Here is a 25,961-nt window from a genome sequence, read left to right as displayed (position 1 = left end):
ACATGTAAGCATCATCTATGGAGGTTTAGAAAAGGGTAAAGTTCAAATCATTTTTGTGAATTTCGCTGAATATATTAAACATGCCAATTCTCAAGTTGATATTATTTGGATCTTTGTTATTATCTATTATACAGATATTGTGTCCTGTCTTTTATACCTGTAGAAATGTAGAATTCCAAAGCTCCTCCCCTAGAATCCTAGCTCTTCTCAGAAAGCATACCCCACACACAGGGGGACTAAATGTATCAAGTGTAACAGGCAGAAAAGTGGTGAAGCTGAATCCAGGGGCCCAAATAGGAACTCCTGTCTGTAACCAGCTGATGTGAACTTTTATCCTTCAGGAAAAAGTTTTTCACTTTCAGCATTATATTATGCTTAAAATTACCAGGTTACACAGTAAGTGGATGGGTGGGTGGGTGGATGGGTAGGTGGGTGGGTGGGTGGATGGATGGATGGAGAGACAGGTAGAAAGACAGACAGACAGACAGACAGACAGATTTTTGATTCTTCACCAAGCTTCATTTCTATTTTATTATCCCACCCTTACTACTTCAAGCTGGCTAGCTTCCTAAATTAATATTAAAGTTCTGAAAGAAACTTTAATAGAAGAAACATTCTGAACTCTCTCCCATTCTTAAAGAATGCCAGGATAAAAACTGATCAAAATTTCAAAATAGCACTGGTGTAGAATGTGCCCCAACAGTCTGAGGAATGAAAGTTGGGTTTGTTTTTATTCAATTACTTAGCACAGATAACCTAGCAATCACAGTTCACAAAAAGGGAAATTATTCCTGTAGGGAAAAAAAATTAAGCCATGAAAGAGTAGCTGTTTTGTTTTTTCAACCACTAGTACAATTAGAGTTGGTTCTAATCTGCCACTCCGTGTAAATTCTACAATCTACTTCTGTGACAGACTTACCTTTTCAGAAAGCAGCTCACTTAAGGTAGGTAGTGTCACACTCAAAACAGACTAGGCTAGTTCATGTCCAAAATCCTGGTCAAATGACATTATTAGATAACCACTCTTACAAACATCAGGTACCATTTATTTTATTTATTTGTTTATTTGTTTATTTATTTATTTATTTTTATTTATTTTTTTGAGACAGGTTCTCGCTCTATTGCCTGGGCTCTGGAGTACAATGGCGCAATCAGGGCTCCCTGTAGCCTTGACCTCCTGGGCAAAAGTGATCCTACTACCTCAGCCTCCTGAGTAGCTGGGACTGCAGGCACATCCATCACACCCAGCTAATTTTTACATTTTTTGTAAAGACAGGGTCTCCCTATGTTGCCCAGGCTGGTCTCGAACTCCTGGGCTCAAGTGATCCTCCCACCTTGGCCTCCCAGAGTGCCGCAATTACAGGCGTGAGCTGCAGCCCTGGCCATGGTACATTTTGATACTCTCAACAAACACATAGGCTGAGTTACTAGTTATAGTATATGTTTTTTGTTTATCTGGTTGGGTTTTTCTTGAGAGAGTCTCACTCTGCCTTCCAGCCTGGAGTGTGGAGTACAGTGGCACGATCTCAGCTCACTGCAACCTCCACCTCCCTGGTTCAAGTGACTCTCCTGCCTCAGTCTCCCGAGTAGCTGGGATTACAGGCATGCACCACCACACCCGGCTAATTTTTGCTATTTTAGACGGGATTTTGCCACATTGGCCAGGCTGGTCTCAAACTCCTGACCTCAAAGTGATCCACCCACCTTGGTCTCTCAAACTGCTGGGGATTACAGGGGTGAGCCCCCATGCCTGGCTAGTTATAGTATATGTTTTATATCTAAGTGAGGATCACCTACCTGTTAAGAATGTATTTATTACAGAACGAAGAGACTCTGCATTTAAAAAAGACAACTGGATACCACTACTGTCATATTTTAATAAAACCACACACAGAATAGATTTTTCTTAGAAAGTTACTGGAAATGTAATCCTACGATGTAACTTAGAAAAGACCTTTCATTCTTTTTGTGTATGTGAAATAATATCCTATTTGGAGAATTTCTCTTTAAAGACTGCAGACAAGTTATGCTACATGTAACTACCACCAAAGAGTAATTGCAACAGCAGAAAGTACATGCCTTTACTGTGGCAAAGCTGATACAAAATTTCCTCAATTATTTTACATTTGGTGACTATATTTAGGAGGGGGAAAGCCTCCACAGCCTTATGAAGCAACCAAAACAAAATGCAAAAGGAGCCTGAAATATAGGGGCAGGGAGAACTGGGTATAAATGGAAAGCATACATCCTGTTTTTTTGCTGTAGAGTTTTGTCTCAAACTATCAATCAACTTTTCACCACTTCCTGCAATAGCAGGTCTACTATAAATCTTATAGTAACCAACTAGGTTTCATTTCCTCTGCCCAAACCTAGAAGCCTGCCAGGCATGACATACTGAGACTAGAGCCCACAATTGATCACGGAGGACAAGACTCCAGTGAGGCAATTCCAGACAGTTCAAACTGCATGCTTACTGGCTAACCTGGCCTTTTAATTTCACAGCGTACCACACACACAATCTCAGGTTCTATCTGGGACCAAACAGTAGATCAGATTTCTTCTTTTTTTTTTTTTTTTTTTTTTGTCTGGTTTAGAGACGGGGTCTCACTGCATTGCCCAAGCTGGAGACCAGTAGTCAAAGGAGCAGTAATACCACATTACAGTGTTGAACTACTGGCCTCAACAGCCCTCCTGCCTCAGCTTCCCAAGTAGGTGGAACTATGGGTACATGCCACTGAGCCCAGCTTCAACTTTCTTTCTGAAGGGCATTTACTGCCTATCAATGGTAGACTGGATAAAGAAAACAAGGTACATATACACCATGGAATACCGTGCAGCCATAGAAGGAACGAGATCATGTCCTTTGTAGCAACATGGATGGAGCTGGAGGCCATTTTCCTTAGCAAACTAATGCAGGAACAGAAAACCAAATACCACGTCTCACTTATAAGTGGGAGCTAAATGATGAGAACACATGGACGCATAGAGGGGAACAACACACACTGGGGCCTATTAGAGGGTGGAGGGTGGGAGGAGGGAAAGGATCAGGAAAAATAACTAATGAGTACTCGGCTTAATACCTGGGTGGTGAAAATAATCTGTACATCAAACTCCCACGACATAAGTTTACCTATATAACAAACCTAGACGTGTCCTTGAACTTAAAAGTTAAATTTTTAAGAAGGGCATTTGTGATAATAACATGTCATTGTTCCTCTCTACTGAAAAGAACCAGTTCCAAACTTCAGGTTCCTTGGCCCAAAACACACATATGTAGACTGATCTAAAGGTAATGCACTGGCTTTAAGAAGAAGTTGCTGGTGAAATTTCTATCTTGAATCTGAGAGCCACCAAGGAAAACAAATACCAATGGATGCACAGAGGAACACGGAGCTGTCTGTTCTTATTCTGTAACAGTGAGAAGCACTTCTAGCGCAGCCATTAACAAAAACATTCAATCTCTACGAACAAGAAATGACTAACTTAATACAAGGAAGGCTGCAAGATAAAGAGTTATTTATCTTTATCTTATTGACCCACATCTTATTGGCCCATACCTAGTTTGGGCCAATAAAACAACTTCTCATACAAATTTCAACTGGCTTTTATGCCATTTTGTGGGCGCAGGCTCTGGGAAACATCATCTAGTCCATGGATCAGCAGAATCATTTTCTGAAAACTCCCTGTATTAGTTTCCTAAGGCTGCCATAACAAACCATCCAAAACTGGTAGCAGAAAACAAGATAAATAAATTTATTTTTCACAGTTCCTGAGGCTACTTTTTTTTTTTCTTTTTTCTTTTTGAGACAGAGTCTCATTCTATTGCCCAGGCTGGAATGCAATGGCACGATCTCGGCTACTGCAACCTCTGCCTCCTGGGTTCAAGCAATTCTCCTGCCTCAGCCTCCTGAATAGCTGGGATTACAGGTGCACACTACCACGCCCAGTTAATTTTTGTATTTTGCTAGAGACGGGGTTTCACCATGTTGGCCAGGCTGGTCTCAAACTCCCGACCTCATGATCCGCCCGCCTCGGCTTTCCAAAGAACTGGGATTACAGGCGTGAGTCACCGCACCTGGCCAAGGCTACTATTAATAGTTCAGAATTAAGGCATTAGCAGTGTTGGTTCCTTCTCAGGGCAGAATCCCTTCCATACCCGTTTCTTAGCTTCTGGTGTTGCTCGCAATCCTTGGAGTTTCTTGGCTTGTAAATGCATCACTCCAAGCTCTGCCTCTGTTGTTACAGGGTGTTCTTCCTACGTGTTTGTGACTTCACATGGCCATCTTCACTCTGTGTGTGTCTTAGTGTCTCTTCTTTTCTTATGAGGTCAGTAGTCACAGTGGATTAAGAGCCCACCCTACTCTAGCATGACCTCATCTTAACTAATTACATCTGCAATGACTCTATTTCCAAATAAGGTCACATTGTGAGGTTCTGCAAGGACATGAATTTTGGACGGACATCACAGGGCATCACTGTAACACAGTACACCTTGTAGAGCTGAAATAAATAGTGGAGATGCTCATTAATAGAGGGTAATAGACCAGAAAAAAGTAAACCAACTTAAAATGGAGATCAAAATTTAATAGTAAATAATGATGATAAGCTTAAAACTTCACATTTGAGGCTGGACACAGTGGCTCAAGCCTGTCATCCCAGCACTCTGGGAGGCCAAGGTGGGTGGATCACTTGAGGTCAGAAGTTCAAGACCAGCCCGGCCAACATGGTGAAATCCTGTCTCTATTAAAAATACAAAAATGAGCCGGGTGTGGTGGCAGGTGCCTGTAATCCCAGCTACTCAGGAAGCTGAGGCAGGAGAATCACTTGAACCTGGGAGGCAGAGGTTGTAGTGAGCAGAGATTGCACCACTACACTCCACACTCCAGCCTCAGCAAACAGAGGGAGACTCTGTATCAAAAAAAAAAAAAAAAAAAAAAAAAACAACAACAAAACCAAACACTTCACCTTGAAACAAAATTACAAACTACAAAATAAATTTATGAAATATTTAACAATGTTAACAATATGTAGGTTACAACTGCAACCATGTACTAATTCTCAAAAACAGCAAAGAATCAACCAAATAGTAATTGTATTTGTAACTGTTCTAACAAAATTCTATTACAGCACCATCCAACATTCATCATGTCATGTTGGTCTTTTTGTAGCAGAATCAGAGAAGGTAATTCTTACGGAAAAAAATCAAAGGTATCATCAGTTTCCTCAAGGGCCTCTCAATCATGCGATGCTCAAATCAATCCTTTAATCAATCCTTTAATATTCAAAATAAGGATTTTCCACTAATTTCACTATTATTGTAGAGTTTTCTTCTTCAGTTGTTTACTATGGTGAGCAATTCCATGTGGTTCAAGCACATCCCCCATATCACTTCCAATGTTTTTGTGAAATCCCTGATCTTTTGGTTGACTTGCAATTTATTTGCACTGTACAATATCAATGATCAACAAGAAGTCAAACAACAAAAATACTGGCAAGATGGATGGGAAAGATGCTGGGAAGGAAATGATATAGTACAATGCGGATGAAATTTATTAAGAGGCTTGCTCATTAGTGAGTATTTTTGAGTTTTGACTACCATCGCATTTCTCTAACTTTTTAAGTGCAGAAACTCAACGAATATTCAGAAAGGACTTTCTGCATGACCCATATAGGTGACTGTACTAGAGAGATCCACTGAAATTTCATTCTTTAAGGGAGCACAGAAGTCATCTACTCCAATTCTTCCACTTTATAAACGCAGTTGACATGACTGGCTACTCTGATGCAGCTTGAATGTTTGTGTGACTTAAATTGGAAGAGTTGCAACAAGATATTAATCCCAAAGTTCCAAGCTTAAAGGGCTCTTCTCTCTCACCTGTTCTCTTTCAACCACTTACAGGGTAGTTGTTACGACAGCAATAGAAATTATTTAATTTTGGAAAAAGACTGTTGAAACCTTCAATGTTATTTAATTCCTATGGACAAGTCAGCTTGACTGTGATGTACTAAGCTTAGGAAAAATACAATGTGGAGCTAGAAAATAATCAGTATCAAATCATTCCTTAAGGAAATGACAGTGACCACTTTCCAAAAGTCCCTGGCAGAAAATAACTTCTGTCTTCTTGAAATATTACAAAATCTATAAAGGTTTTAAAAATCACAAAATAGACCTCCATATCCTTTTATGAAAAGCCAATTGTAGGTTTCCTGTAATTAGATTGATAAAAGCTCTCAAGACGATTCCAACGATTCAACAACTATGCCACTTTTCAAAAAAGTTTATGAGCTCTGGTCCTTAGTGCTTTAGTAGAGAATACAAATATTCATGAACGCATTAATATATATCTGACACATGAGACTACAGATCCCAAGAAGGTGGGGGAAATGAAATTTTATTTTACTTATTTTAATTTTTTTGTTATTCTTTTAGGGATGGGGTTTTGTTCCATTGCTCAGGCTGGAGTGTAGTGGCTCAATCACAGCTTACTGCAGCCTCAACCAACTGTGTTCAAGCCATCCTCCCACTTCAGCCTACTGAGTAGCCAGGATTAGAAGCACACACCACCATGCCTGGCTACTTTATAAATTTTCTGTAGTGACATGGTCTTGCTACATTGTCCAGGCTTGTCTCAAACTCCTGGGCTCAAGCGACCCTCCTGAACCAGCCTCCCAAAGTACTAAGATTATAGGCATAAGCTACTGCGCTGGGCCAAGGAATAAAATTTTTAGATGTATTTGAATAATAGTGTCAGATCACTATGGCAAACAGTGATAATAAAGAGTGCATAGCACCTCTTGGATGCTACGCAAAAGGACAAAGGTTCTTTGACAATATCCGTTAATACAAAAGGCTTGCACTTCCTGTGCAGTAACTCTCTGCAGGCTTTCTAAGTATTTCACATGGTAAACTCATGAAGTACTTATAGCAACCCTGTGATATAGGTACTATTATTATCCTTACTGGTAAAATAAGAAAATAACGTGGCACCTTCTTTAAGCCATGGAGGACCAAAGAAGATGTCATATTATCACAGAAAGACAACTCTAAAGACCTCAAGCAGAACATGTCTTACTTTTTATGTTAATATGTGTGAACTCACATAGTTTCCTCTGGTTCACAATTATATAGAGAATCATTTACTTTAATCTTCAAACGATAAACAGGTGGGCTACATTTTTAAAAAGTCCTCCATCAGAATTACTCTTCTGCACAGAAGAGGTGAAAAGCAGGGGAGCTAAAGGCAAGGAGACAGGCTCTAGCTCCAGCAGTTCTTTTTGAGGATAGTCTGCACATAAACATGTACATACATACATGTGCCCCCACACACACATACATGTGCCCACAAACATGTACATACATACATGTGCACACACATGTGCCTATGCAAACATCTGCCCACACACATTAGTAAACACATACACACACATCCATTTTTTGAGAAAAATAAATGACTTAAAAAAAAAAAAACTTGCTATGGCAATGGTAAACACTGAAAAGAATGGCTCTCATAAGGTTTATCCAAATGCAGAGAAGCCACCATTTGGCTCAACCCCAACCTCCACTTAAGAAATTCAAGGGTGAGGGTGACAAATAGGTTAAGAAAGGTACAATGTCCAGAAAGAACTGTGTGAAAGAAACACAGTTCACCCCAGCTTTGCAACTGCTTTACATTTTTGCCAGGCCAGATCAAATTCTCAGAGATGGAAATGTGGGTCTCATAAATTTGACACATTTCTCTCTACTCCCTAGCAGAAATGCTTTTGCTGAAATGTGCTTCATTGTGATCCCAAAAGCTGATTTAAATAACAGTCCCATGAAAATCTCTTGGAATTGTATACCTCACTTGAATTGTGTACTTCGCAAGGTCTCTCGTTCCATATGGGCTGTTCAAATCCATGACTCACTCAACATGAGAGAATGTACCTACAGCCCCTCCTTGCTCCCAGCTTCATTTTGTTTCTACTTTTTTTTTTTTTTTTTTTTTTTTTTTTGAGACAGAATCTTGCTCTGTCACCCAAGCTGGAGTGCAGTGGGGTGATCTCGGCTCACTACGACCTCTGCCTCCTGGGTTCAAGCAATTCTCCTGCCTCAGCCTCCCGAATAGCTGAGATTACAGGCACGCACCACCACGCCTGGCTAATTTTTGTATTTTTAGTAGAGACAGGATTTCACTATGTTGGCCAGGTTGCTCTCGAACCCCTGACCTCAGACGATCCATCTGCCTCAGCCTCCCAAAGTGCTGGGATTATAGGCATGAGCCACCATGTCCAGCCTGTTTCTACTTTTAATTTTCTTCTTTTACCTTCACCTTTATTATGCCATCTTGTTTTATACACACACACACACACACACACACAGAGAGAGAGAGAGAGAGAAATGCTTTAAATAATTTCTAGTACAAGGCAGAGAATAAATTATGAATGAAACCAATTATCTGCTTAAGTAAAAGACACCTTTGTAGGATAGAAAAGGACAGGAGAAATACGGACTACAAGTCGCAGGCTGAAGCAGAGCTCTCCAATCCATTTTCTTCTCTATGACTATTCCATGAAGCATGGTATTTGGGCACATCAGACGTGAACAATTCTGACAACATTCCTACATTTCACCTGTTTTGTGAAAAAAGGGCAAACAGTGTTGTTTAATGATGTAGGATTTTGACCTGTTAACTGTTCAAATGAAACGGCTGTTTGGATTCAATTAAACTAAGTGGAGGTCAGTCAACTAAATGGAGACGGTATCACTATAAAGTTGGTGGTAGAAGGAAGACACTGTGGGTTGAATTGTGTCCCCCACAAAGATGTGTTGATGTCCTAAGCCCTGGAAGCTGGGAATATCACCTGTTTTGGAAACAGGGTATTTGCAGATGTAATCAAGATTAGATACTGGATTAGGGTGGGCCTTCAGTCCACCAACTGGTATCCTTATAAAAATCACATGTAAAGACACAGGGACACAGAGAATGCCATGTGAAGGTGGAGGCAGAGATTGGCATGATGTGCTCAAATGCCAGAGGATGTCTAGGGTTGCCAGCAACTGCTGAAGCCAGCAGAGAGGCACAGAACAGATTCTCCTGCAGAGTTTGCAGAAGGAACCAACCCAAATGACACCTTGATTTTGGAATTCTAGACTCCAGGAATGCGAGGAAGAAAGGTCTGTGGTTTTAAGCCACCCAGTCTGTGGTAATTTGTTACAGCAGCCTTAGGAAATGAATATAGAAGAACATCAGTGATCAAGATCTTTAGAGCACAACAGAAATTAGAAAGCATTGCACAGTATGTTCCTGAGTTTACAAATGGAAAAAAAAAAAAAGACACCACTAAAAGTAACAACAGCAAGGCACAGAAAAGTTTTCTTTGCATAATAACATGAGGGGAATAGATTAGTTTGTTTCTAATTCCCATCCAAGCCCAAAATGCTACACTTTTACACTATGATCACAATGTTGCCCTGCTAAAAACCTGCAATGACTTCCCAAACACTCAGAATAAAATCCAAACTCCCGGCCGGGCGCGGTGGCTCACGCCTGTAATCCCAGCACTTTGGGAGGCCGAGATGGGCGGATCACAAGGTCAGAAGATCGAGACCATCCTGGCTAACACGGTGAAACCCCGTCTCTATTAAAAAAAAATACAAAAAACTAGCCAGGCGAGGTCGCGGGCGCCTGTGGTCCCAGCTACTCAGGAGGCTGAGGCAGGAGAATGGCATGAACCCGGGAGGCGGAGCTTGCAGTGAGCTGAGATCTGGCCACTGCACTCCAGCCTGGATGACAGAGTGAGACTCCATCTCAAAAAAAAGAAAAAAGAAAAAAAAAGAAAAAAAAAAATCCAAACTCCCCACTTAAGACAAGGCTGTGTAAGACCTGGAACCCACCACTCTTGGCTCTCTCATGATTCCCATCCAGGCCACTCAGCTAACCCCTAACTGCCCTCTCTCTGTCCCAAGGACACATCAACAAATTCTCATACAGCCTTTGTACTTGTTCCCTTCTTTCTGGAATGCTCTTCCACAAGTATTCCCATGCTGGCTCCTACTCATTCACAATTCAACTAAAATGCTCTCAGAGAGTCTTGCAAAAGCAGTCTAGTTAAAGCAATGCTTCCCAAGGTGTTTCGTATCACGAAACACACAGAAAACTGTCTCTATCCAGCATGGCGCATTGGGTAAACTCACCAGGCTGGCCCACATCCTACCTGCCATCCCGAGGGCTGAGGGGCAATATGCACACTCACCTGAAGCCTACTTGCGGTGTCTTGGACCACCAGCTGGGTTGCTCTGCCCTTCACCCTCCACTGACATTCACTATTATGAGCTTAACATTTGAGGAGAGTTCTGAGGTGTAAGGAAGTAGAAGTCCTGGCTAAATGTTCAAATGGCATCTCCTTTAAGTTCACTGTCCCATTTTGAAAGCAGAATAAAAAATAACTGCTTTCAAAATTTCCTGGCATACTCAGAAAAAAAGACAAGGTCAAGTGACTTCATATGTTTTCTTTGGATGTTTGCTCTAAATGCTAATTTTTCTTTGGCTACAAAATGTAAAGTGTGTGTGCTATACTGCTTTCACAGTACTAAGACAAGAAACTACTCAAGTGTTGGCGTGTTGACTGCGTTATGCAGAAGCAGAAGCATGCAGGTCTTCACAATATAATAGGAGGCAAAACCTTCGAAAATTCAGAATATTTATGCAGTCACTGTTACAATATCCAATGAAATGTCTTTTTTTTTTTTTTTTTTTTTTTTTTTTTGAGACAGAGTCTCGTTCTGTCAACCGGGCTGGAATGCAGTGGCGTGATCTCGGCTCACTGCAAGCTCCGCCTCCCAGGTTCACATGAGATTCTCCTGCCTCAGCCTCCCAAGTAGCTGGGATTACAGAGGCACACCACCACAGCCGGCTAATTTTTTTGTATTTTTAGTAGAGATGGGGTTTCACCATGTTGGCCAGACTGGTCTCGAACTCCTGACCTCGTGATCTGCCCACCTTGGCCTCCCAAAGTGCTGGGATTATAGGCATGAACCACTGCGCCTGGCCAAAATGTTTTCTTAAATGCATGCCACAATGGCATAAGCTAGTTAACCCAGAACCATTCTATGGTTTCTTAATGCCAATTCTGTTCTACAAAATGAATGAAAGTAATGCATTGCCTGCTGGCTCAGTTTGAGTTTTCTGGAATTATTAAATTACTGACATGTCACAAAAGCTCTGCCTCTTCCCAGTCATTCTGAACCTAAAAGAGTATCTGTAACCCTTGTTTTCCTACAGAGAAAGCACGGATGAACACAAGAGGGCATGGTTATGGCACAGAGGCACGGGACAGGGCCAGTCACAATATGGAGTGTCCATCTCTCAGGCAGAGCTGCAGTACTGTCCCAGAGTCCTAAACAAACAACCCCACACGGTGCCAGTCAGGATAGCCCACTGACTTAATAAGAACAGCTATTTAACCTGTGTCTCTTCTGTAGGAGAGCCAGGCCTAGGAGCTGTAGCATTTAGCATTCAAGAGATCCTTCTGAACACAGGTTCTTGTTGGAACAGAGAGGACTGTGCTGGGGGTGGGAGGGAGCCCTGATGGCTGGGTCTTAGGTCTGATCAGCAAAGACCAAGAAGAAAGTGCTCAGGAAACGTGCCCATCTGTAATCTACTCAATATCCAACCCTCCCCAGCAACCCCACTCACACAGAGTTACGTTACTTGCTGCATTCCTTTTTAGGGTACAATGCTCTCAGGCCAATTTGTTGGGAGATTTTTTTTTAAGGTGCCCTAAAGACACTTTTAGGAATTGATGTTGAGAGTCAGACTGCTCCAAAAATAATGCTGAATGAATGAAGCGACACACAAAAGAGTATGTACTGTATTTATTATCTCAATTATACAAAGTTCAAAAACAGGCAAAGTCAGTGGCTAGTGACAGAGCTCAGGACAGTGGTCACAAGGTAGGGTGTGCATGAATGGTGCCCCTGGAGTGACTTTAAGGCACATTTTTTGACTGGGGTGGTTGCTACATAGTGTTTTCCTTTATGAGAATTCATTGTTTGTATACTTATAATCTATGTATACAATAAAATTAACTTAAAATTCCATGAGTCCTGGAAAGAAGTCTCAAGCCAGAGAGAGGGGAGGACAGTCCTGAGGGTGGATGGGATCCCAGGATGGCACCCATTTCCTCTTAAAAACTGTCAGGACCACCAATACTGCATCCTCATCTCAAACTTCCTTTTATAAGGCATGGAGCATTCTACCAAACACAAAAAGAATTTGAAAACTATGCCTAGAGAAAGATCCATTAGCTATCACTTTCAATGAGCACACTATACACAGAAAGTTTTTCTTTGCACAAGTGCACACACAGTACATTGCTATTGAGGTTGTTCCTGAGGTATGAATAAAGCACTATGGGTCATTTCCAATATCATTTTATAGGCATTTTCCCCCCAAGATTTCTGGCCTACAGACCAACTTTAGTACTTTCTGGGCTAAGTATAAAACAAGAATTTCCATTATTTTTACTTTACTTCCAAGCCTATCTAATACTTCATCTTATCCAATAAAAAATCTGAACATGAGCTACCAAGAACCTTTATGCCACCATATAACCTTTATGCCAAAATATAAATATTTTACTCAAGGTGAACAATTTTTTCTAAGTTGTATACTACAGAGTAAAGCTTACTTTCTCGAAACAAGCTGCATGTGGTGGCTCAAGCCTGTAATCCCAGCACTTTGGGAGGCTGGGGTAGAAGCACCGCCTGAGCCCAGGATTTTGAGACCAGAAACATAGTGAGATCCCATCTCTACAAAAAATTTAAAAATTAGCTGAACATGGTGGTGTGCACCCGTAGTCCCAGCTACTCAAGAGACTGAGGTGGGAGGATCATTTGCGCCTGGGAGGTTGAAGCTGCAGTGAGCCATGGTTGAGCCACTGCACTCCAGCCTGGGTGACAGAGCGAGACTCCTCTCAAAAAAAAAAAAAGAACAAAAACCAAAAAAAAAAACACAAAATAGCTTTAAAAAATCAGGCATAATAGGCCCCCATTCTATGTCTATAATTACAAGTAAAATGTACACAATAAAAAAAGAAATCTGGCCAGGCACAGTGGCTCACACCTGTAATCCCAACACTTTGGGAGGCCGAGACGGGAGGATCATGAAGTCAGGAGATCGAGACCATCCTGGCTAACACGGTGAAACCTGTCTCTACTAAAAAATAGAAAAAATTGGCCGGGGCACGGTGGCTCACGCCTGTAATCCCAGCACTTTGGGAGGCTGAGGCGGGCGGATCATGAGGTCAGGAGATTGAGACCATCCTGGCGAACACGGTGAAATCCCGTCTCTACTAGAAATACAAAAAAATTAGCCAGGGGTGGTGGTGGGCACCTGTAGTCCCGGCTTCTCGGGGGGCTGAGGCAGGAGAATGGTGTGAACTCAGGAGCCAGAGTCTGCAGTGAGCCGAGATCGTGCCACTGCACTCCAGCCTGGGTGACAGAGCGAGACTCCTCTCAAAAAAAACAAAGAAGAAAAAAAAGAAACCCTTCCCCTGGGGTGGGGTATGAAAAGACAACTCTGTCAAGTTCTCAGGTATTTCATTCATTGTGACTATAAGGAAAGGCAAGTGGGGGAGTTTCTCTGGTAGACCTCAGCACTGCTCGGGCTTGTTTTGCTTCAATTTTTGGCACTTTGGATCGCTTTTCTAATAAACTGTACTCATGTACCTGTTTACACATGCATATATAGATATATATGGTAGACTCTTTTTTCTTTTTAGATGAGGTCTTGCTATATTTCCCAAGCTAGTCTTAAACTCTTGGCCTCCAGCGACATGCCCACCTCAGCCTCCCTAAGTGCTAGGATTACAGGAGTGAGCCACCACGTCGGCCAATAGGGTACACTCAAAGTATGTATTTCTTTGTATTTATAATGAAATTTAAGATTAATCCAATCCTTTGCTTTCATTGTTCAAGCCTCCTATTCATAATAAGAGAAGAGTTCTCAGCACCCAGGGGCTTTTGACTCTACATGTAACCTTCAGGAGTTACACCATCAAACACTTACCGACCACCTACTATGTGCTAGGTTTAGTGGATCCAATGGGGAATACAAAACAGTATTTGACCTAAAAGATCATATAAAATCAGTTTGTGGTGAGCAAGGGGCAAACCACAATACCACAGTACAGTAAGTCTATGAGAAGGGTGGGGATACAATGCCCTGGGCACTCAGAAGATAGTTTCTGTGCACATACAATTCGAAATGAAAACCATTCTGTATCTTAAAATAAGTGGGAAAAGTCCATCAAAGTCCTAATTCTTCCCAGGTTGACTATTTCAGTGCTTTTTAAAATTTTCAAACATCAGATTCTTTGACAGAAAAAAAAGAGTACCTTTTTCTTCCTTTTTGCCCTACTGTGTTAGTCCCTCTACCAACTTTACCTTGTGAAATTGCCTATAAGGTAAAGCCAAGCCTCATTACTCCGTATCTGTGAATCTAGCTACTCAGTAAAATTTAATTGTAACCCCCAAGTCAATATTTACAGTGTTTTTGTGGTCCTTTGAGGACATACACAGAAGAGAGAAAATTTCAAGTTCCCCAACACACATTTCCAGCTGAGGTCCTACAAGATGATGACATTCTGACTTCTTGTCTCAGCTCTTACACTCTACACAAGGTTCCTTTACGTGGCCTACTTAATGCTGTGTTTTTCTCATTTTTGCACTTTTTGTCAGTGATTTCATTGTTTAAAGAGGCCCCTAAGCGTAATGCTGAAGGGCTGTCCAGTGTTCCTAAGTGGAAGGAGGCTGAGATGTGCCTGACCGAGACCACTTTGTTCAGGCATGAGTTTTAGTACTGTTGGCTGTGGGTTCAATATTAATGAATCAACAGTACATATTAAATAAGGTGACTTTAAACAGAAACACACATAAAACAAGGTTAAGTGTTGTGACCAGAGACTCACAGGAACCTAACCTGTATTTCCCCTGGGAACAATGGTTCAGAATTCACTTAATTCAGTGTTCACAGTGACTTTATAGACCACAACCACCTCAAACAGCAAGAATTAAGTACTGGCCATGAGCAGAGAGAAGGGGCAGCCATTTCAGGCTTGGAACGAGGGAAAGGGAAGAGAGAAGAGAAGCAGAGGGGTTCTAAAAAAGGAGCTATCAAAAATGAAATTTTTGTAAGGACTATGAGGAGAAAAGTAGGAGAGGTTTAGTGACATAGGAGCTATGGAATCACAGCACAAGCCCTGGTACAGGGCCACATCCTAGGACTGCAAGGACATACCGACCACATTCCACAGGACTATACAGTCTATCTGCGAATGTGGTAGGCAGGAAAGATGCATGTAAGATCATCTATTTACCCTGACTATCAGAACACAAATTTCAAAATGTCCATGGTTTGGGGTCTTTTTATTTCCATGAAAACTTCTAGGGTAGTAACTTTTACAAAAGCACAGGAAGCCTTCAGAGTGAGTTACATGCTGCCACCTCATCCACATCACAAGAACAAACTTCTGACCCTGGTCCGGCGTGATCTGTGGCTCGGCGCATATATACCACACCCTACCCAGTGCCCATATACCACACTATGCAGAACCACTTACTTACAAGTAGGAGAGGTGGAGTGCAGTGGTGCAATCACAGCTGATGGCAGCCTAGAACTCCTAGGCTCAAGTGATCCTCCTGCCTTGGCCTCCCAGAGTGCTAGGATTATTTGCATGAGCCACGGAGCCCAGACTACTAGGGTTTAAAGTATTCAATGACTGCCTCAGGAAACAAGGGATCTGAAAGCCAGACATGACAGCAGTTCTGACAAGTGGTCCTCTATAGAAAATCAAACTTGGGAAAGTGTATTTTATGCTTGCTTATACTCTCTCAAAAACTAAACTGAAGTGAAAAACATCTGTCTACCAGAATACCCTTAAATGACAGTCCCTACACCATAAGTAGAATTTTAAAATACTTTTAATAAAGGCAATTGACTTCAATGGCTAATATTTAGTTCCTTCCTTGATAAAGCCTTGCTTCTGAAAGCATAACACTAGACCAGGAGCAGCAGCATCATCTTGGAACTTCTTAGAAATGCAGAATCTCAGGTCCCATCCCAGTCTCTGAATAGGAGTCTTTTTAACAAGACTCCCAGGTAATACACATGCACCATGATGTTTGGAACGCCCCAGAGAGTTGTGACTAAGTTGAAGTCATTATTACCAGCTGACACTTTTTATTCACTCTCAATATCGTGGACTCTTGGATCTGATCAAACTGTGGGATGGGAATTGGTGGGAGGGTCCCCTTGTTCCTGAGTCAACTTGAAGTGAAGCATTGCTGACTTCACACATTGTGTACAGGGCAGCCTGACTCTGCTCCATCCCTCTTGCACCCAGAGCATGAGGATGAATCTCCACCTCGCATTTACTCACCAATCTTGGCTTTAAGTAAAAAGATGCATGGGGCCCTACTCTAATGGTTCCATGGCTCAAGAGTTCTTTCCTTAGCCCCTCTTCTAGGCCAGACTGATCCTGAGGCCCAGACTCAGAAACATTTTATCTCACAACCCTGATTCTGCAAAGCTGGGCTTTCTGCCCATTAGTTGCCTTCTTGTACATGATCTTTAACTTTCATAGGGACCTTGCCCGAAGCCAGGGTCCACATGCCTGCCCCTGAACCCATTTCTGTCCATTCAGATGCCACCACTAGCCTGTCTCCTCAGACCTCTGCCCATTACTTCCTTATCTCCTTCTATGGCACTAGCCTCCCAAGAGTAGCTAGTCTACCTCCAGACTGCACTGAAACTGCATCAGGGCTGCAGTTTTCACTCATTCTTTCTTTTTTTTGAGAGTTTCCTTCTGTCGCCCAGGCTGGAATGCAGTGGCAAGATCTCAGCACACTGCAACCTCCACCTCCCAGATTCACATGGTTCATATATATATATGTTTTGTTTTTTTGTTTTTTTTTTTTTGGAGACAGAGTCTCACTCTATCACCCAGGATGGAGTACAGTGGTGTGATCTCAGCTCACTGCAACCTGCACCTCCTGGGTTCAAGCAATTCTTGTGCCTGAGCCCCGAGTGGCTGGGATAAAAGGCACGTGCTGCTACACCCAGCTAATTTTTGTATTTTAGTGGAGACGGGGTTTCACCATGTTGGCCAGGTTAGTCTCGAACTCCTGACCTCAGGTGATCCGCCTGCCTCGGCCTCCCAAAGTTCTGGGATTACAGGCATGAGCCACCGTGCCCAGCCAAACAAATACTTGAAAGTACTATGTTTTCAAGCCCCGAACAAAACAGACCAATTCCTGTGCTCATGGAGCTTATATTCTTGTATAAGATAATAAATACTAAAATAATAATAGACAATAAAAACTAAGTAAAATATAGAGTGTGCTGGATGATATTACTGCCATGAAAAAAAAAGTTGAACTGAAAAGGTAGCCAGGGAGCACTTGGGCCAGGGGGTGTTCATTTTTTTATGAGTATTTAGGGAAGGCCTCACTGAAAGGTGACCTTGGGGACCCTATACACTACTGAACAGCCTAAACTGCGGAACCTAGCTTATTCTTGTTTTCAGCTATTCCACCTCTTCCCAGCTTGAACCTCCAGTCTATTAAGTTGAGTATAAGAAACTCACAACGACCCCCTGCTCCCAGTTCTAAAAGGCATCTGGATATCGATTCTGACATAGCTATTGCCAGTCTCCAGATCAAGTATCCAACCCTAAACCATTGTTCTCGTACCATCCATCCACCTCTGTGGAACATCCTGCACCTCCAAAGCTTCATCTGCTGCCCAAGTTCATACTACACCACTGCTGCCTGAGCCCAACACTGAGCCTAAGCTGTCCCATGTACACAGAAAATGACCACAGGTCATCTTGTTCTTGAAAAGGAAGACCTAGAGGTTTAATAAAAGAGGAGGAAAATTCTGCCCAAGTCAGAATTTTATGTAAACAAGATAAAACTATTTGAGGGCTCAGGAATGTGTCATTCTACAACTTACTTCTTCTAAGAAACTCACTGCAGAAGGTATCACAGGAAGCGTTCGTGCCTCAGACACCAGGCAAACAAGGAGGAAAGATTTCAGCACATCCAAGCCCCTGGTATAGGTGTGCCGGTGAAGGGAAGGGGGAACTGAAAGCACAGGCCTCTTTTAAGGACTTCATGAGTCATTTTGTTGAAGTCTAATCAATCCCCAGCTGGAGGAAACCTGCTAGATAACTGAGTTCAGGTTGTCCAGCGGACTTCACATGATGATGGAAACGTACTGTCCAATATGGTGGCCACTAACCCCATGTGGCTGTCGGGCATTTGGAATGTCGGCGTGACTGAAGAACTATACCTTAAATTGTATTTAACTTAAATTTGAACTAATTTAAATGAAAATAGCCACATATGGCAATGAATACCAAATCAGACCACACAGATCTAATCTAAAGCCCTAATTTGTTTGGCAAAGATGAAGCCTAGAAACTTCAGTGGCATAGGTATACCACAGGCTAGCCACAAACCCAAGCACTAATCCTCCACATGGCATCAGACTTGAGGGCTTCCAAATTGCTTTCATATGTACGACCCCATCCGATCCTTTCATCAGAAACATAAGCAGGTTCAATTCTCCATATTCCTCCAATGTTCAGAAGCGAACATTTGCCCCATGCCAGCAGGTTCATCCCTGATTAGCCAGAATTCCTCCTGTGCAGACCCACTATGCACTATGCTGTGCTCGCTCACGCTCTGAAGCAGGGACACCATCTAAAGAGTTGATTACCAACATACAAGTTGATCAAGATGCTGGAAGATGACATTTGCCAGCTGAACCACCAGATAATCTGTCCTATGTCACTGGGCCCAGACCCTAACAAAACATTTATGCAAATTAAGTCTCCTAGAATAGTTTTACCAGGTAGGGAGCTACAATTAATCTCTTATATATTCTATTATAGTGATCATGACCCTCAACAATTAGGACTCAACTAATTTGCGGGATACTTTTTTAAAATCCTACGTTCACTCTGTCCTCAAGACTTACTGGCAAAAACTCTCCTATAATTAGAACTGAACAGTTGCCTACATGTCCCAATCAGACCCAAATTACTATCTACAAAATTACTGATTACTAAAATAAGAATGAAAAGGGTCTCTGAGATACTATTTTACTAAATATAGGAATACACAGTACAACTTAATCCTCCACAGATAGGTGGTTGCCAGAACCAAACCTGTTGGCTGCCTAGCATTTCATGTTCCTACAAGAACTGGATGCAAAAGCCTAATTATGGCTTGATTCAAACGACGCTATCAAAATGCTTCCTGCGTGGGGTGGGAGATATAAGTGCTTTGCTCCTTTCATTCCCTGTCAGGGAGTCTGGGTGGTTTTTTTTCTTGGAGTCACCTCATTCCACTGAGACAAATCCAGCCCTAGAAGGAGCACTTTACAAAAAAGCAGGGAATGCTGTCAGCAGGGAGCACAGAGCTTGGCTTTGATCTCAGCTGCAGACCCCACCTGCTTAAAAAGGCAGCAGCAATGATACAACTCTTCATTCCCTTGCTCAAAAACAGAAGAAATCAGCAGAGATAAGCCGACAGGGAAAACATTACACAAATTGCTGACCCTGCTGCAGGCAGAGAAGAGCTGCCTCTGTTCAGCTTTGATTTTCCAAAGCCTGAGCCTGAGGGAGAGGCAGTTTGACTTTCTTCTTTCCTAGTGCTCCCGATGGCAAGACACATTCAGATGGAGCCTGGAGGAATACCAAGTGCAGAAGAAAGGGAAATAAATAAATAAACAAAACAAGAACACAGGCTAAACCGTGGAGAAGAGCTGCCATCAGCAACTAGGAAGATCATATCCCTAGACGAAAGCAACTCGGTTTTACAGGTTTTTGCTAAAACACACAGAGCCCAGAGCTGTGGCTGTGATCTTTGTCATGTTGTTGTCCTGCTGAGTGAGGCAAATAAGTATGTGCCATAAGCCTTACTTATGCATTTTCTATTCCTATTGTTTAGTATGTGTCCAAAGAAAACAACAACAGGGCTGCCATCCACGTCAGTGAGGGGAGCTGGAAACAGAGCACTGCATGGCCAGCAGTTTTTTCCTCGATACAAACACAGATTGTTCTCTGCTTTATAAGCAGCCTATTTGCTGCTTAATGGTCATCCACAGTGTGCCTTTAGAACAGGGTTCAACACGAGCCACCAGGTCGAATGGTGCGTGCCCCAGTCTGTTTTCCCCTAAGCATTCTAGAACCCCGCTGCAGCTTCCAAAACTGATTCCACTATAATACAGTCACTGCTGTCATCCAGGTGCCACATTTATTGAGTGCCCAGTATTTGCTGGGCATTTTTCTAGGCCCCAGCTATACAGCATTGCACAAGAAAAACATGGCTCCTGCTTGCATGGGACCTGCAGTTTGGCAGGAAAAAAGTACAGGCCCTTTGATCCAGTAACAGAGCTTACACATTAGACCAAGGCCACAAACTGCTGCCCCCAGAAGCCAAACAGATGGAGTCTAGCAGGCAGGTGGGGGTCTGTGGCAGAATGGAGGGCACTTGTCCCACATAATGGAGACAGCTGGCCCCAGCTCTAGCCAATTGTTACCATGTGGGGATGTGGGCCCAGCAACTGCCAGAACTTCCGTTATTTCGAGAGCAGCTGTAAATCCAGACTTTTACACAAAATCTTCCAATTTTTAAGTGTTGACAACCAATTTAAAGTCTTTAAAAACTCACTGAGAGCCAAAAGTGACCCAAGGGCCACTAGCTTGCAACTTTTACATCCGCAGACTTAGTTCCATCTCCCCAATTCCTTAATATATTCTATATATCTCAATACGTAGCTGCTCCACCAATGCTACTGGTTTATCACTGCTTCCAGACCCAGAACAATTGTTTTTACTTTGGGATGTGCCTCAAGTTGTGTCCCTGCCTAGCACATCTCCCCGCTTTCTTTCCATGCCTGGTCAGATCCCACCCATCTTTAGTTCCCTGTTCAAGACTTTTACTCCACTAAGCTTGCAGACCAGCCTGGGATCCCCTTCTTTGAATCACTATGTCTCTTGCAACGGGGCCAGGGCTTGCTCAGCAGTCCTCGAATTCTGCCCTCTGTGTATCTTGTCTTGTCTCCACAACCAGACTAAATGCTCCACATTGGCTGCTTCACCAAGAAAATGTCCTGTGTTTATCAGGAGGTCATGTGTTCTGGAAGTCAGCAAATGACTGACTGACCACAGCAAGGAGGTTAAGAGCTCAGGCTCTGAAGTCACGTAGCCTGAGATTAAGTTAACTTAATCTCTCTGAGCCTCAGTTTCCCTATTCATAACCTGGGGTGATAAGAAAATGAGGACATAACCCAAATTCATATGGGGCTTGTGAGATCATCAAATGAGATAATCTCTATAAAGCACTTAGCACAATGCCTGGTATGCAGTAAGCCCTTGATAAATGCTAGCTATTATTGTTATGGACTGATTGCCTGATTCAGCCAATGCTATTGTTAAACAAGCATTGCATCAATGGAGCTTTGTTCTTAGCAAATATTATTGACCACTTACTCTGTGTTAACATATTCTAAACAAATTGCATGTGTTAGCTCATCTAATTTTCCTAATTCTCTCCCATTTTATGGATAGCAGAAGCACAGAGAGTTTAAATGGCTTGTTCAAGGCCATATAGACAGAGCTGAGATCTGAAGCTGCCAGCTGGCTCCAGAGCCCATACTCTTAACCATAATACTCTATGGCCTCACTACATTTCTAATGGCAGGGGACAGCTTTCTGACCTCAGCCTTCCCAAATCAGAAACAGGATTTGGCTTTGTGGACCATGGCTTAAGATGACAGAATGATCAGGGCCTGGTTTGAGCCAGACTACATCTCAGAAGTTCCAGGAAGGAATTTGCTTTTGCCAGTTTCACCAAGGGCTGTCAGTCTGTTCAATAAACTAATAATGACAAGGAAAGAAGAAAAATGCCCAGAAAGTACAAGATCATATCTATTATTATAGAAGGGGAAACTGTGAAAAGATTAATACTAATGACAAAAGTGTTCTGCTGATCACAGAATAACTGAAGAGGGAATCAGAACAATATACTTAGCCTCGAATATCCACATAGAAGACAGGAAAGAGGCAAATGTGTCTTCCTTAACTCTTGAAAAGAAGGAAAGTGATGAAACCATAGACCATGAACTCAAACTATGTGATATAGGCAGATAAGGGATGAAGTAGGTGATCCCCAGAAGTTACTATGGATTCACAAACTGATGCCATCCCTTGGACTAGTCCGCACCTGGGAACCCTGTGCAAAGATTATGTCTGAATTTGAACAAAACATATGACAATCTCCTATGGTCTCTTTATGGGCAAAATACAACGTATGGGTGTATGATTATATAGTTGTCTAGACTGACATTTGACTTTAGAAGTGAGACTGATTTCAACCTGAAGGAAGGTATCTAGTGGAAGAGTACAAAGTTCTGACCTCAGCCTTCCTCATTCAACATTCTACTCACTGTCTTAGGTGAAATCACAGAATGTTCACTCTAATTCCTTAAGGCCAGAAGCCGTATCTAATTCTTCTTTAGTTCCACAGCGCTTAACCTTGTGCTTGCTCCAAAAAATGATTGCTCATTAGATTTCAGGAGTCAAGTTTACAAACAGTGTTACAAAGGTGTAAAAGATCAAGATATAACCTAGGTGACAGATTCCAGTTCCAAAAAGTTCGTAACAGGTGGATGGGATATGCTGAATCTAACAAGGTGAAACTAAACAGGGACAAATGTAAAGATTGTGAACCAGCTAGCGCAGAAGAAGAATTATACTTAAAGACGAATATGAAGAGTTTCAGCTAGTCATAAACTAAGAATGTAGTGAGTTAAGGTTTCCTATGATAAGTAGATGACTGACAAAGTAATATTCACAAAAACCAAAAGCAATAGCTTCTCTCTGGTCAAACCTGAAGTATTATATTTAAACTGGAGAATACTTTAAAAGGGTCTGGACCAAAACAATAAATAAAGGGAGGGGTTGAGGGACACTGACAAAGTAGTGTGCCCAAAAAGAGACCAAGATGGACAAAGAGTTGGAAATTTGGACCTGTAAGAATAATTTAAGGCAGAAGAGGTTGATCTGGAAGACTGAGAAAGGATGCAATAGTAATCCTCCAGATAGCTGAAGGCAGACATTTGAAAAGAGAACTTACTTTATATGGATCCAGAATTGAAATTAATGTGAAGAAAGCAGATTTCAATCAGATTTAAAGGGCAACTTTTAAGCCCTCTAGCCTGCTTCAGAGTAGGAGGGTCCTCATTTATAAGTGAATTTGCGGGTATCGACTAAGCAATCACACAGCAGTGACAGCGCAGTGGGGAATTAATCCACAAAATAAAGGCTTACAAAAGAGAAGATTTTGCAAGACTTTTCAGTTCCATGACTGGCTGCATTACAGATAGTCATCACCAAGAGGAGTGATGTCAGTGTTAACTTCAGGTCTTACAATGCAGAGATGACTTAGTTGGGTTCATTAGAGAAAGCTTAAAGCAAAACGTAATAAATATGGTAGAGAAAATGGAATGTACCAAAGCAAAAAAAAAAAAGCTGCAGTTTATGGCAACTTTGGGAAACAGTGAGTACATCTACTTGTCGGGGTATGGTGCAGGGGTGGGTGGTGCCTGATCAGCAAGAATGAGGGATTAAGCTTAGAAGATGAGGAGAAAGATGCAGAGGGTCTGGAATCCAGCTCAGCCCAGCCATTTAGGCTTTTGTCCTGTAGGCAAACCATCAAGAACTTCTGAGGAGACCAGTTCAAAGACGAGATCATCAGATGTTCATTCATTTGGATCTTCAAATGCACATATGGATGCATCTGGACCCTCAGACAGTGATATGATAAGTCAGACACAACGTAAGCTTCAGAGCATGTGAAGATTGGGCAAATTATCCAGAACCATTTTTAATTAAACTAAAAAATATTTTCTTAGGGCTTGTATATATTATTGTAGAAAAGGAAACAGAAGATGTAACAGATAGCCTTGATGGTGCTTTCATCAAGGAAGAGCTTGATGGTGCACCTCTGGAAGATGTAGATGGAATTCCTATTGATGCTACCCCCATTGATGATCCTGATGGAATCCCTATAAAAAGTCCTGATGATGATCTTGATGGAGTGCCTTTGGATGCAACTGAAGACTCAAAAAAGAAGGAACTCATATTTAAAGTTGCCCCATCAAAATGGGAAGCTGTGGACGAATCTGAATTGGAAGCACAGGTTGTTACAACTTCAAAATGGGAGTTATTTGACCAGCATGAAGAATCGGAAGAAAAACAAAATCAAAATCAAGAAGAAGAAAGTGACGATGAAGAAGACACTCAAAGTTCCGAATCTGAAGAACATCATCTGTACTCTAATCCAATCAAAGAAGAAATGACTGAGTCCAAGTTCTCTAAGTACTCGGAAATGAGTGAGGAAAAACAAGCCAAACTTCGTGAAATTGAGCTCAAAGTCATGAAGTTTCAGGATGAATTGGAATTTTGGAAAAAGACCTAAAAAACCAGGCCAGAGTTTTTAGGAGCAAGTAGAACACTACAGAGATCAACATCTTCAACAAGAGAAAGAGTTAGAAGGAGAATGAGAAAGAGACAAGAAAGACAAGGAAAAACTGGAATCTAGCTCCAAAGACAAGAAGGAAAAAGATGAGTATACTCCAACAGGGAAGGAAAGGAAAAGGCAACACAGTACATCCCCCAGCCTATCTCACAGTAGCAGTGGTAGATGAGTGAAATCCCCATCACCAAAATCGGAGTGATCAGAGCATTCAGGAAGACCTCAGAAAGAAAGCTTAAAAAAAAAAAAGAACTTCGAGGAAGATAGCCATATCCAAAATGGCATTTCAGAACTGTCAGACTGGCATTACTATAGGAAAGAAACAAGACGTGGAGTGAGACTGTGGTGGCAAGGACAACAGGGAGGACACTGTAGCAAGAGATGAGGAAATAGAGGCCTGAATTCAAAAAAAGGTGGTGAGACCAAAAAGAGGGATTTATATGAAAGGGATTGTATAGGAAGAATTAAAAGGATTTGCTGACGGAGCCAATGTGGAGTAGGGAATCAAAGACAGAAACACATGACTTAGAGAACCCAAACATGTCAACCTGCATAACGACAAGACCAAAAACCCAAAAACATCTAAAGTCACAACTGGTTCCCAAATTACTGATTCATCACAGCTTTGCATCATATGTTCAGAGCGTATTTTTCACACATACAAAATGTAAGATTTTTGTAGTTAGGTTTGAATTTACTGGAAGCCAGTCATCAAAGGTTTATTGAAGAGATGTTCACAAAAATTAAATCCTCCAAGGACAAGAAGATATTCCTGGCCAATACTAATCAAAAGAAAGCTGGGATAGCCATGTTACTATCAGACAAAAATAGATGGTAAGGCAAAAGCATTATTAGTGATACATTTTAACCAACCAAGAAGATAAAACAATTATAAACTAACTAATAACACCAAATAACATGCCTCAAAATATAAAGTAAAAACTGATTGGTCTACAGGAAGAAACTGACAAGACTGACAATATAGGAGATTTTCACACATCTCTTTCAATTCAAAACAGACAGACGAAAAAGACAAAATATATCAGTAAAGACACAAAAAATAAACAGCCCAACAAGTTTCACCCAATGGACAGACATGAAGCACAGTAGCTAACAATTCAAAAATTAACATTACTTTTAAGACTAAAACCAAAAGTGAATGAAAACTGAGATCATTCTAGACATAAAATTAATCTCAACCAATTTCAAAACAATGATATAATTTTCTAGCAGAAATGCAATTAAGTTAGAAATCAATAACAAAACTTTCCTATAAAATCTATATGCTTGGAAAGGAGAAACATTTCCAAAATTTCATGAGTAAAACCAGAAAATACGTGGAATGAAACAGTAATGAAAATTCAGTACATTTCCA

At 41.6% G+C, this 25,961-nt stretch overlaps 1 protein-coding gene and 1 pseudogene across 1 annotated transcript in view; one reads left to right on the top strand and one right to left on the bottom strand.

The window, feature by feature from the left end:
• SHQ1 (SHQ1, H/ACA ribonucleoprotein assembly factor) overlaps positions 1-25,961 on the bottom strand; it is a 108,221-nt gene that overhangs the window by 5,620 nt on the left and 76,640 nt on the right.
• On the top strand, positions 22,204-24,971 carry LOC108542223 (U2 snRNP-associated SURP motif-containing protein pseudogene; annotated as a pseudogene).

Source organism: Rhinopithecus bieti, unplaced genomic scaffold, assembly GCF_001698545.2.
Source record: "Rhinopithecus bieti isolate Rb0 unplaced genomic scaffold, ASM169854v2 scaffold_21542, whole genome shotgun sequence".
Taxonomy (NCBI): domain Eukaryota; kingdom Metazoa; phylum Chordata; class Mammalia; order Primates; family Cercopithecidae; genus Rhinopithecus; species Rhinopithecus bieti.
This window is presented reverse-complemented; position numbering and strand designations above follow the sequence as displayed.